Source organism: Anabrus simplex, chromosome 3 (genome assembly GCF_040414725.1).
Source record: "Anabrus simplex isolate iqAnaSimp1 chromosome 3, ASM4041472v1, whole genome shotgun sequence".
In the NCBI taxonomy this organism is placed as follows: domain Eukaryota; kingdom Metazoa; phylum Arthropoda; class Insecta; order Orthoptera; family Tettigoniidae; genus Anabrus; species Anabrus simplex.
The window spans coordinates 19,915,232-19,929,145 of NC_090267.1; the positions used below are offsets into that span (position 1 = coordinate 19,915,232).

The 13,914-nt window shown below is 40.2% G+C and overlaps 1 protein-coding gene across 1 annotated transcript in view; it reads left to right on the forward strand.

The window, feature by feature from the left end:
* LOC137498991 (uncharacterized) overlaps positions 1-13,914 on the forward strand; it is a 155,349-nt gene that overhangs the window by 101,258 nt on the left and 40,177 nt on the right. The gene's annotated exons all lie outside the window — the stretch shown is intronic.

Below are 13,914 nucleotides of genomic sequence, written 5' to 3' on the forward strand. Positions count from 1 at the left end.
CCATTTAAGGACTAGTATCAGTTTTAATGGTCCACCCAATCAATATGCTTCATTTTACAGGTAAGCTGTATCAATGCAGATCTATATGTCGAAGTTTGTAAGTTGCAATAAGGAATCCATGCCGCATTTCAAGTAATCTGTGTATGTGGTGTGGCGTAGGGAAACATGCCACAATACCCCACAATTGCCAAACCAACTGATATTAACTTTTAATAATCAGATAAACTTGTATTACACTTTGATGTTAAATTAGTGTTTGTTTCTCACATATACTGAGTCACCTCGCATGTCATGTTACTCGTTGGTTTACCTTACAGCTGTTCTGACATCGCAGATGTAAATGCCCACCCAGCATTGCACTATTCCTATGATTTATTGTGGTCATATATTCCTCTCCAGTCTGGTGTGTGTGTATGTATATATACAGTAAAACCCCTCTTTTGTGTTTTTACAAATATTTGAATTTTTTTCACCTTAAATGGTGGTTTCAGGGTTTCAGTAGAAAGCACACCTTTCCCAGAAATATTTACCTTTATTATTATAACTTGCTTCATCACACATTATTTACACAGGTGCTATTCGAGGATCCAACCAGCCTCTGGGCTGATGACCTAACAGACAGACAGACAGATGATAGTAATAAACAAGGAGATATCTACCCTACAAACTATACTGTAGTTACATCTTGTACTGTTTGTGCTGAAGATTACTCACTTGTTAACCTGCCCTGCTATCTAAACAAGAGACCTATATTGCACCAAAACTAGCTTTGGCTCAGATCATTCTTTGAAAATAAATAAATTAATTACATACATACATACATTATCATTAAAGACTGGTATGCCTGTCAGCGTTCAGTCTGCAAGACTCAGTGAATTTACTAAACATCATCATAATCCTCTATTTGTAAGTAGTGCTGTGACCTCATTTAGTTCAATACCTCTTATCTTTAAATCATTAGAAACTGAGTCTAACCATCGTTCTCTTGGTCTCCCTCTACTCCTCTTATCCTACACAACAGAGTCCATTATTCTCCTAGGTAACCTATCCTCCTCCATTTGCCTCACAGGACCCCACCACCAAAGTCGGTTTATGCGTACAGCTTCATCCATTTAATTCATTCCTAAATTAGCCTTTATGTCCTTATTCTGAGTATCCTCCTGCCATTGTTCCCCCCTGTTGGTACCAGCAATCATTCTCACTACTTTCATGTCTGTTACTTCTAAGTTATGAATAAGAAATCCTGAGTCCAACCAGCTTTCGCTTCCATAAAGCAAAGTTGGTCTGAAAACAGACTGATGTAAAAATAGTTTCGTCTGGGAGCTGACTTCCTTCTTACAGAATCCTGTTGATCGCAACTGCAAGCTCACTGCATTAGCTTTACTACACCTTGATTCAATCTCACCTAATATATTACCATCCTGGGAGAACACACAACCTAAATAGGTACCTGAAATTATCGACCTGTTCTAGCTTTGTATCATGAATCTGACATTAATTCTGTTGAATTTATTACCTACTGACATCAGATTAGTCTTCGAAAGGCTCATTTTCATACCATACTCATTGAACCTATTTTCAAGTTTCAAGACATTAGACTGCAGGTTTTCATCACAATATGCCCATTAAGACCAAGTCGTCAGCATAGGCTAGAATGCGTACTACATTTCCACGTAACTGAATCCCTCCCTGCCATTTTATTCCTTTCAGCAGATGATCCATGTAAAGTACAAACAGTAGGGGTGAAATATTACAGCCTTGTCTAACTCCTGAAAGCACCCTGAACCAAGAACTCGTTCTAGCATCAATTCTCACCGAAGCCCAGTTGTCAACATAAATGCCTTGGATTGATTTTAATAATCCACCTTTAATTCCTTAGTCCCCCAACATGGCGAACACCTTTTCCCTTGGTACCCTGTCATATGCTTTCTCTAGATCTACGAAACATAAACACAACTGCCTATTCCCCTCAGCATTTTTCAGTTACCTGGTGCATACTGAAAATCGGATCCTGACAGCCCTTCTGTGGTCTGAAACCACACTGGTTTTCATCCAACTTCCTCTCAACAACTGATCGCACCCTCCGTTGCAAGATGCCAGTGAAACTTTGCCTGGTGTACTAATCAATGAGATACCTCGATAGTTGTTGCAATCCTTCCTGTTCCCTTGCTTATAGATAGGTGCAATTACTGCTTTTGTCCAATCTGAAGGTACCTTACCAACACCCCATGCTAATCTTACTACTCTGTGAAGCCATTTCATCCCTGCCTTCCCACTATACTTCACCATCTCAGGTCTAATTTCAACTATTCCTGCTGTCTTATGACAATGGAGTTTATTTACCATCCTTTCCACTTCCTCAAGTGTAATTTCACCATCAGCATTTTCCTCCTCCCCATGAGCTTGGCTGTTTGCAACACCACCAGGAATATCTCCTTTTACGTTGAGAAGATGTTCAAAATATTCCCTGCACCTCTCCAGAGATTCCCTGAGATATTTTATGAGTTTACCTAAATTACTCAAAATACTGTTCATTCTTTATTACTATCCAGAAAGGTTTCCCTGCTGCTTGACCTAGCCTTTCAAGGTAATTATCAAAATCTTCCCTCGACTTCTTTTTGGATTCAACAACTATTTGTTTCGCTCCGGTTCGTTCATCTGCCTTGGCCCTTGTTTGGAGCCATTTCTGATAAGCCTTCTTTTTACGTTTACAAGCTTCTCTTACTTCATCATTCCACCAAGATGTTCGTCTTTTCCCATGTTTACACACAGTTGTTCCTAGGCATTCCCTTGCTGTTTCTACTGTGGCATCCCTGCGTGCCACCCATTCTCTTCCTATATCTTGAACCTGCTTACTGTCCACTGTTCGAAACTTCTCACTGATCGTATCCATGTACTTCTGTCTAATTTCCTTGTCCTTGAGATTTTCTACCCTTATTCGTTTGCAGACAGATTTCACTTTCTCTACCCTAGGCCTAGAGATACTTAGTTCACTACAGATCAGATAGTGGTCTGTATCATCGAAAAATCTCCGGAAAACTCGTATATTCCTAACAGATTTCCTGAATTCGAAGTCGGTTAAGATTAGTCTATTATGGATCTCTTACTCCTAGCCTTCCATGTGTAGCAGTGAATAGCCTTATGCTTGAGGAATGTAATCGTAACTGCTAAACCCATACTAACACAGAAGTCCATGAATCGCTTCCAATTCCCATTAGCTTCCATATCTTCCCCACATCTACCAGTTACCCTTTCATATCCTTCAGTTCTATTTCTAGCTCTTGCATTGAAATCGCCCATTAGCACTATTCTATCCTTGCTGTTGACCCTGACCATGAGGTCATGAGGTCACTCAATGCTTCATAAAACTTGTCAAATTCATCCTCATCTGCACCCTCACGTGGTGAATACACTGAGACAATTCTCGTCCTAATTCCTCCAACTGCTAAATCTACCCACATCGTTCGCTCATTTACATGCCTAGCAGAAACTATGTTGCGTGCAATGGTATTCCTGATAAACACCCCTACCAAGACTCTGCCTTTCCCTTTCTAACACCCGTCAAGTACACTTTATAATCTCCTATCTCTTCCTCATTATCTCCCCTTACCCAAATATCACTTACTCCTAGTACATCCAGATGCAACCTCTTTGCTGAGTCAGTCAGTTCTACTTTCTTTCTTTCTTCCATAAACCCCATTTGTATTGATAGCTCCCCATCAAATTCCATTTCTTTCGCCAAGTTGTTTGCAAGGAGTCCCTCGCCTGTCAAATGCGAGTGGGACTCTGTTACACCCATAGGTCTGAGGCTTGCTTAAAATGTTCTGAGCTCGTTAAATTCATGAAGCAGGATGCTACCCTACTTGCACATCGTCCAAGTGAGGATCTCTCCTCTAATGGGTTGTAGACCACCGGTGGATTGTATAGTCCTAGCCGCCTGAGCACAAGGAGGGCCATGACTCAGAATATGTCTCAGATGCCCACTCCCATTCCATAACAACTGATATCCCGACTCTCAGGACCACTTACTAGGCCACTCAGCCGTTGCCCATGGTTCACGAACTAGGACATGACTACAGTAACCCACACCATGAACCATAATAATTAATTAATTAAATAAATAAATAAAAAGCTGGGTTACAGCTGAACAGATTTATTCCTTTAACACTGTTTTCAGGTTAACAGACCTATGCTATTTTCAAATCCCAACTGAATGCTGAATCCTTATCACATACATAGGGAATTCTGGTTCCTGGATGTTGGATCATCATCTCATTGATCACTGTTATACCTTTTAGCCTCTGTGAATTAACGAAGAGCTTTGTAACCAGCTCTTTTAGTTCCGCACCTCTTAAAACTGATTGCCTTGGTCTCCCTCTACATCTCTATCATTACTGATAATTGTGAGGCCATGGTTAACCCTTCTATTTGACATTAAATTTTGTCATTGAATGCAGAACTATTCTGGTTTAAGGTTGTACGTTTTCCATAAAAGTGATAAGATACCTCATTCACATAAAAATATGTAAATTGGTATGAAACAGCTATCAGTTTGTTAAGAACATTTTGCCGATGTTTTCCATATAACTGCTTACTAATTAGTACCTTATTTTCTAATTCTGATAGTCTGTGAACGGGCATGTTTAGTTCCATTCGTAAGAATTATCATAGCATCTCTCCAAAGGCTATTGTGGCAAATGTTTCCTTTTTCAAGTTGACCCTGTGGATAGGGGCGCGCAGCTATGAGCTTACATTTCGGAGATTGTGGGTTTGAACCCCATTGTCAGCAACCCCAAAGATGGGTTTCTCATTTTCACATCAGGCAAGGTCATGGCTGCTTTCTTCGCACTCTTGGCCCTTTCCTATCCTAGCATCAGCATATTAATTATCTGTATCGGTGCAACATGAAGCAAGTAGTAAATTGAATTCAATTTTCTTATTTCAAACATTGTCACCTAACGTAGGTTTATATTTATTATGAAGACATATTTCAAGCCTCCTGTGGAGTATTAATAACCTTTTCACTACATAGTCTACCATATTTACCCTTTCTGAAGTATAACCACATGAGAGTATACACTGACTGACAGAGCAAATGCAACACCAAGAAGGAGTGGTTCGAAAGGGATGAAAGTTGGGGAAAAAACAGAGACGGCACGGACGAATAATTGATGTTTATTTCAAACCGATATGCAGGTTACACAATGCGCACGGCATCGACTCAGTAGGATGTAGGACCACCGCGAGCGGCGATGCACGCAGAAACACGTCGAGGTACAGAGTCAATGAGAGTGCGGATGGTGTCCTGAGGGATGGTTCTCCATTCTCTGTCAACCATTTGCCACAGTTGGTCGTCCGTACGAGGCTGGGGCAGAGTTTGCAAACGGCGTCCAATGAGATCCCACACGTGTTCGATTGGTGAGATATCCGGAGAGTACGCTGGCCACGGAAGCATCTGTACACCTCGTAGAGCCTGTTGGGAGATGCGAGCAGTGTGTGGGTGGGCATTATCCTGCTGAAACAGAGCATTGGGCAGCCCCTGAAGGTACGGGAGTGCCACCGGCCGCAGCACATGCTGCACGTAGCTGCACGTAGCTGCACGTAGCGGTAGGCATTTAACGTGCCTTGAATACGCACTAGAGGTGACGTGGAATCATACGCAATAGCGCCCCAAACCATGATGCCGCGTTGTCTAGCGGTAGGGCGCTCCACAGTTACTGCCGGATTTGACCTTTCTCCACGCCGACGCCACACTCGTCTGCGGTGACTATCACTGACAGAACAGAAGCGTGACTCATCGGAGAACACGACGTTCCGCCATTCCCTCATCCAAGTTGCTCTAGCCCGGCACCATGCCAGGCGTGCACGTCTATGCTGTGGAGTCAATGGTAGTCTTCTGAGCAGACGCCGGGAGTGCAGGCCTCCTTCAACCAATCGACGGGAAATTGTTCTGGTCGATATTGGAACAGCCAGGGTGTCTTGCACATGCTGAAGAATGGCGGTTGACGTGGCGTGCGGGGCTGCCACCGCTTGGCGGCGGATGCGCCGATCCTCGCGTGCTGACGTCACTCGGGCTGCGCCTGGACCCCTCGCACGTGCCACATGTCCCTGCGCCAACCATCTTCGCCACAGGCGCTGCACCGTGGACACATCCCTATGGGTATCGGCTGCGATTTGACGAAGTGACCAACCTGCCCTTCTCAGCCCGATCACCATACCCCTCGTAAAGTCGTCTGTCTGCTGGAAATGCCTCCGTTGACGGCGGCCTGGCATTCTTAGCTATACACGTGTCCTGTGGCACACGACAACACGTTCTACAATGACTGTCGGCTGAGAAATCACGGTACGAAGTGGGCCATTCGCCAACGCCGTGTCCCATTTATCGTTCGCTACGTGCGCAGCACAGCGGCGCATTTCACATCATGAGCATACCTCAGTGACGTCAGTCTACCCTGCAATTGGCATAAAGTTCTGACTACTCCTTCTTGGTGTTGCATTTGCTCTGTCAGTCAGTGTATAACCAACACCAGCAACTTCGGTCACACCCGAGCAGAACTTGCAGCCCTTCCTTCTGTTTTCTTCTATGTTGCATGACATATCAGCTCACAGATGTCCACATCTAAGTCATGCACATTTTGCAGACTGTGTTCCTCATTTCAGTTAGACTTAAGAATAGAGCAGCATGGTGATAATTTTTTGAAGCGTATAAGGGATCAATTTGCAGGCAAAGATAAGTACATAGTCGCCATGATGGATAATATTTATGTGAAACCAATACTGGATTACGAGGAAGGTAATGTTGTTGGCAAAGCATTTCATAATGAACAGCTGGCAACAAGTGCTTATTGCTTTATGGTTGCTAGCCTGTTGTCACATTTTAAGGGTGTTGCACGAGTATTACTTGTTAAAGCAGTATCAGGGGAGCAGTTGTACTGTGTGTTGAGGAAAGTAATTGTAAGTTTAGAGGATGCTGGATTTCAGGTTGTGTGTGTTGTGAGTGAGAACAGTACTGTTAATAGGAAATAATGCAATTCTTTCCACCAGACAGAGAACTGAAATGTGTTTATTCACATCCTCCTAATCAAACCAGACCACTCTTCTTAATCTTCGATAGCATTCACTTACTTAAGAATATACATAATAATTCGATCAATAATGATGAGAACATGGATATGAATTTCCCAGATTTAGACTCGGCTGATAACAGTGAACCATTAGAATATTGTATGATCTGGAGTATGGTAAGCTCATAAAATATGGTTATGGTTTGTGTCTGAAAGCTCTAATTCCTTTTTATCTTGAAAGACAGAATGTAAGCTTAGCTTTACACATTTTTAATGAGGATATTGTTGAAGGTTTGATAGTTCTAGGAGGGAAACATAATTTAGTGCACTGTAGAGAAACTGCCGTGTATATTCCATTAATGTTAAGTTATTGGGTTGTTGTTAATGTTAAAACACCAGGTAAAGGATCAAGACTGAACAACTCATTAATGTTTCATATATCATCAGTTTCAGATGAATGTGTGAAAGAAATTCTTACACTGGTTAAACCGGACGAGTTGGCCGTGTGGTTAGGGATGCGCAGCTGTGAGCTTGCATCCGGGAGATAGTGGATTCGAATCCTACTGTTGGCAGCCCTGAAGATGGTTTTCCGTGGTTTCCCATTTTCAGACCAAGCAAATGCTGGGGCTGTACCTTAAATAAGGCCACGGCCGCTTCCTTCCAATTCCTAGGCCTTTCCTATCCCATCATTGCCATAAGACCTATCTGTGTCGGTGCGAAGTAAAGCCACTAGCAAAAAACACTGGTTAGAAAAGTGGAGAGATCTTCATCGTATGGGATCATAGTCTTCTGAAACATTGACTGCTTTGGTACTGACAGTCAAAGGGTTTTTAATATTACTGGAGTAATGCATGTCAGAACTTAAATTGTCATATGTCCTGCTAGGGTAATTCCAAACAGACCTATTAGATGACAGGTTTGGAAGATATAGACAGTTGACTGGAGATCAGTACAATATTTCAATCAGACAGGTGTTAGAATTTGAGAAAAAGCTCAGGTAACAGTCATCAGTGTCACTAAAGATAAAATCAGATCTATTTAGTCAAATTGAAATAAGTGAATAGTGTGACCCTCCTTCAGAACCTTCAGAAACAACTAGCAATAAATATAGGTTTGCTGATTCTTTATATGTAGATGACAAAGATGTTGAGAGCTGTAATAATGACTTAAACAATTTTAGTGTACCTAGCAGGATATTACTTTTATAGTGTTTCAAAGCATACGACGTGTGATCAGTGGAAAGAGATTCTTGTACCAGGTGAATTTATTGATGCTGACAATGAGTCATATAATCTCATAAGAGATAAAAGCAGAGGTAGGCTACTGTATCAAGAATATTTGTTGTCAATATCATTGTGCGTATTTAGTTAATAGTAACAAAATTATGTAGCAACTGCAAAGCAGAGTTTCTCATAGTGGACAATCATAGGGGGCTATGTGTAACATCATCATGAAAATTGTCAATTGTGGTAGACAGAATCTTGCAGAAATGCACATACCCCACAATGCGTGTGCAAGAACAATTGTTGTAAGAGAAAAAGTGCTTTCCCAAAGACTCAATTGACAAGAAAGCCGACTATTTTTCATCAACACTGAAATTTCTCAACTCAATTAATTTAGGTGCCTGTAGACAGTGGTAAAGCCAGAAGTTTTGTCAAGAGCATGGGGGATAGTTTGAAAAATTGTTTACATTATTGGTATTTCAAATTGTTATTATTAATGTTAAGTTTATTGTCACACTATTATTATTAGAACATTTACATAAATTGCCTTCAAAATAAAATTCCTTTCGGGCCAGCCATTTTTATTAACTCTTTTAATCTGTATTTAGAATACTGCAGTATGCATATAATGATAGAAATCCTTTGCTTATTTTCTTGTATTGCAGGAATAATTCAGATATTATCCTTGAATTTTTTTATTTTTTTTTGCTTGATTGAAGGGCTTTGGACATCATAGGTCATCAGCCTGCTGTATAGGTGCATGTTGAAAGCTATCTGCTAAATGATGTTAGTGTGTGGGCTGTAGAAGTGCATGTTGTTGTATTTTTGGGGATAGGGATTTAGGGAAGTTCCCCATGACTTGAATAAGGCACTATCCCAGCAATTTTCGTTTTTTTGTTTTGCTAGTGGTTTTACGTCGCACCGACACAGATAGGTCTTATGGCGACAATATCCCCACATTTGTCTGGAGGGAGTGTGGGGGGAGAAAACATGGAACAACTGAACAGGAATCAAACTTACTTGTTTCCCAAATCCGAACAGTCACAACTAGTGCTATTATGCTCTCGGCTTAACAGGTTGGGATCATTTTTTTTTTTTTTTTTTGTCATAGAGAATGTTACTCTGATGGTGGAAATTACAAACGGAGAGAAATGTGAAGTATACAAGTAATGTTCAAATCTAAGTATGCGTATTCATATTATTAAAATTATTTTCAATGTGTTGTTCAGAAATTCAAGATGGATGTTTAAATCTGGTAATCCTTCCCCCCATTTTGCCCACACCACCATCTGTAACTATAATGTCTTATTTTATTATTACAGTTAATTATTTAGTACGTTTCTTGTGACACTAAAATTAATAAATCTTGTCTTATTGGCAGCATTTCAGGTTTTTTCCTTAAGCCTAATTTATCTCTTGATATTTGCCAGAAAAATTTAATGAAGCGAGTAATCAATATTGAGGATTATTGATCGCATTCACATACCTGTCAACCCTTCCAGTTTACCAAGAAACTTCCCTTTTTTTTTTTTTTAAATTTCTTCTAATTTTCCAATTTGTTTTTATTTCTTCCAATTTTTAACCAATATAACTTCCAGTACAGTTAGTACTCTACCCCTAGGATGAATTCTTTGTACTTGTGTAATTTGTACAACCTCATTTTCAAGCGTATTTATTTGGTGAGTGTATCATGTTTCCCGCTCACTGCAGCAGCTTGTGTGCTTTACAGCTGGGAATTCAGGACAGCAATCATCCTACAAGCGAGAGAGTTTAGCTCGCGCTGGCGACTTTATTAATCGGGACAAAAGAATGAGTTTGTTATTGTGTGGCTCGCACGCTGTTAAAATTGTTTCTGTGCTTAGTTTCTTTGGAGTTGTAGGCCATGTGTCTTTTCCTCTGGTTGTATGCCTTTCCCCTGTCTAAGTCGTATGAGATGTTTTCATGTGTTTTGTATGTGGTAGTTTCACGTATTTCAGTGCATTTTTGTTCATTCTTACTTAATAATTTTATTGCAGTGATTGTATTTCAGAGAGTTGTGTCGGTGACAGTTTCTGGTATTTTCTCTTTGCATTATGGCTACAAAACATAATAAATGTTATCTCCAAGTGTTCAGAGATAGCTATAAAATTGAATTACCATTCATTTTACAGTCTAGTAACGGAAACTATAATGTATTTTGTTCTGTGTTTGTTACATTTTCTTGTAACCATTTTTTTGTTTTCTAAGATTAAGATTTTAAGTTTAATGGGCAATTCGCATTGTAGCTCTAGATGTGTATGCCTTTTATCTCACCACTTTTCACTGAGACCGTGGCGCAATATACGTAATGTAATCCAAGAATTAAAAAGACCTTCCTATTTTTGGTTTCTAAAAGTTGGTAAGTATGCATTCTATGTAAATGCTGAAGGTGGATGTATGAATACTGATGGCGGTAAAACTAATGAGCGCACGTTTGCTCATAATAATGGATGAATCGGCAAAAGGGTTCTCATTGTAACTGAGGAATATTGCACAGAGTACCATATAGGAATTTCCCAAGGGCATAACAATATTGTCATTACAAAGGGGTTCTCTTGTGTTGTATTACAGCATCTGCGGTCAGGTGTGTATATGAGCCTGACATCTCACTTTAGCGTTCATTGCCAGCACATTTAAATTGATCTTCTGCCTTCAATAATCCTTAGCAAGATTATGATATCTTTTCCTATGTCTTAATGTGCCATAACCATCACGAATAGGAATAAACACTTCGGAATTTTAACATTCCCTAACGATAAATGCAGGTTCTGCCCTAATGTAAATTATGTTAAATCGAATCTAAAATTGCATTGCTCTTACGGAATAATTTTCGAGGCTTGAAACTTCTTCCATTAAATGTAGGCTTACACTAAATCTGTCACGCAAAATTGGGATTATACTGTATATATATGTAAACACTTCCCCAAAGTACACCGATTACATTAATGACTGTATGGACGATGCCTCATTGTTGATAGTGAGTCTTTCAAGTCTTTGAGAACCGTATTCTTCGTCAACTATGCTGTTAGGTTGAATCTTTATATTTCTTTTCCGACGTCGAACATTCGTTTCTGTAAACAGTATGATTACACTGCAAAGCTGTTGTTTGTTTCTGCAAATCTCACCACTTAAAATTTCAAGGCTGCATCGTAACTGCGATGCATTGTTTTATGTAATGGCAACACTACAGTAGCGCTCTTCTCAATGTGGTCGCCCATATCATTGCGTATACTAAGGGAATCACAAATTATTACAAATAATTTGGATACAGGTACTGGATATGAATCACTGTTAAAGGGACGAAAGTCCTCTTCGCTGTAGTTTATAATCCTCCAGATATAGTGAACATGATGGAGTTGGAAGGTTGTTTATTCAGCCTAGTACCAACTTACATATTGTACTATTAGGAGACGTAAGTATAAACTTACTGAAGGAATCAGCTCAGAAGGACAAACTACTTGATATACTATTTTCCTGTAACCTTGCGATTCTCCCATTTAATCCTACCAACCATATATATAGCAATAATCACACTTCACACTCACTAATCGATCTAATCATAACTGACCATCCTCAGAAAGTCTTAAATCATGGTCGAATTCCTGTTCTATCGATCTCAACATATGACCTAGTTTATTTATCCCATTCTCTTCGCATACCCAAATACAAACCTAAGTTCACCACTTGTAGGAATATAAGAGATATTTATTTAGATCACCAAATTGTGCACGTGATCACTTTGGGTTAAATCGTGTCTGGAGCCAGGACGGTTGCATCGTTGTGCTATGTGACAATGGACGAAAAGTGTTTGTTACTACAATGGTACAACTTATTAGTTATATGTAAAACACGAGTGTTTGTTACTACTATGGTACAACTTGTTAGTTTAATATAAAACACGAGTGAGCATTGATACGGGCTCATTTATGAGATGCCATTAATGCGTAATGTTATAGTTTTAATTAAATGTGCGTGTATGTGTGTGAGTGAATGTGATTTTACCCCTGCAAGTACTTGTGGAGAAAACAAGGTGAGTAAGCAGAAGTATTTTCTAGACAATGGCTAGTCACAATACAAGTGTTATTTCTACCAATTATAGTGCCCTTGATGTCAGTGACCCACTCCCGCCCCCTCCCTAGTCGCCCCTCTCACCCTACCCTTCAACAGCGCCAGTGGGAAACATTCTCAGAGAAAGTCTGCAAGCTAACAGCGAGCCCTACAGTGTTGTCATATTAATGCGCAATCGTTGATGGCTCACATTGACGAAATACAATTCCTCATTGATGATAGTAATACCTTGCACTGCATATGTGTAACTGAGACTTGGTTGCAACCTTCACTAAATTCAGGCCTTGTTGAATTAAATTATATGGCTTTACACCGTCTAGACTGAAGAAAATGTATAGGGGGAGGGTGTGCTATTTACCGTCATTATGATCTCAAAAGTAAAATAGTGGCTACTTCAGACCAGACAATTCCCAATCGACCAGAGTTTATGTTTGTAGAAGTTTCGGCTAACAATCAAGAAGTACTGATCGGAGTAGTTTATAAACCCCCAGACGTAAGACATATATCAGACCTTGAACTTTACTTAGCTAATTCCACTGTACAAAAATATAATTATACTGGGAGATTTTAATACAAATCTGCTGACTGTGACAAACGACACATTACATTTACAAAGTCTCTCATAGTGCATTGGCACTGTCGGTAGCTACAATTAGCCTACACAGTGGCCTCCATGGTATGCACTATCCAGCGTCTTGGTAGGTACCAACTGATGAGCCCAGCCTAGCACATGGGGGCGAAACGCTGGCAACAAGAATGAGTTAGCTGGAAAATTTATAATGTCCAATAACGGACTATTTATATTGGTATTATAAATTTACTCATTCGGAACAAATATTTCAGATTCCCTATGGGAATCAACATCTATATCATCTGATGGCCAAGCAGGCATCAATTTTTGATAATGAGACAATGTCTCTCATAGTGCATTGGCACTGCCGGTAGCTACAATTAGCCTATGCAGTGGCCTCCATGGTATGCACTATCCAGCGTCTTGGTAGGTGTGCTAGGTACCAACTGATGAGCCCAGCCTAGCACATGGGGGCGAAACGCTGGCAACAAGAATGAGTTAACTGGAAAATTTATAATGTCCAATAACGGACCATTTATATTGGTATTAAAATTCATCTCTCACGAACAGCAATTTTGTGGATGGGTACATCACCCTCTCTCATGCCAATAATATGCCCTCTTTCAAACACACTCATTTGATGGTACGGTTCTGGCATACATTTGCGAGGCATCCTGCACATCTTCTCAGGTCACACTGATCCATTCATCGCCATAAGACCTATCTGTGTCGGTGCGACATAAGGCAACTAGCAAAAAAAAAAAAAAAACATTGATTCATTACCTTTGGTTTATAGTGATAACGAGAACAGCAGGCACATTTTACCAGTTGGTTGTTATGCGCAGAGATATCAATCATTTCATCCTCATCACAATGCACAGGTCGCCTATGGGTGTCAAATCAAAAGACCTGCACCTGGCGAGGCGAACATGTCCTCAGACACTCCCGGCACTAACAGCCATACGCTATT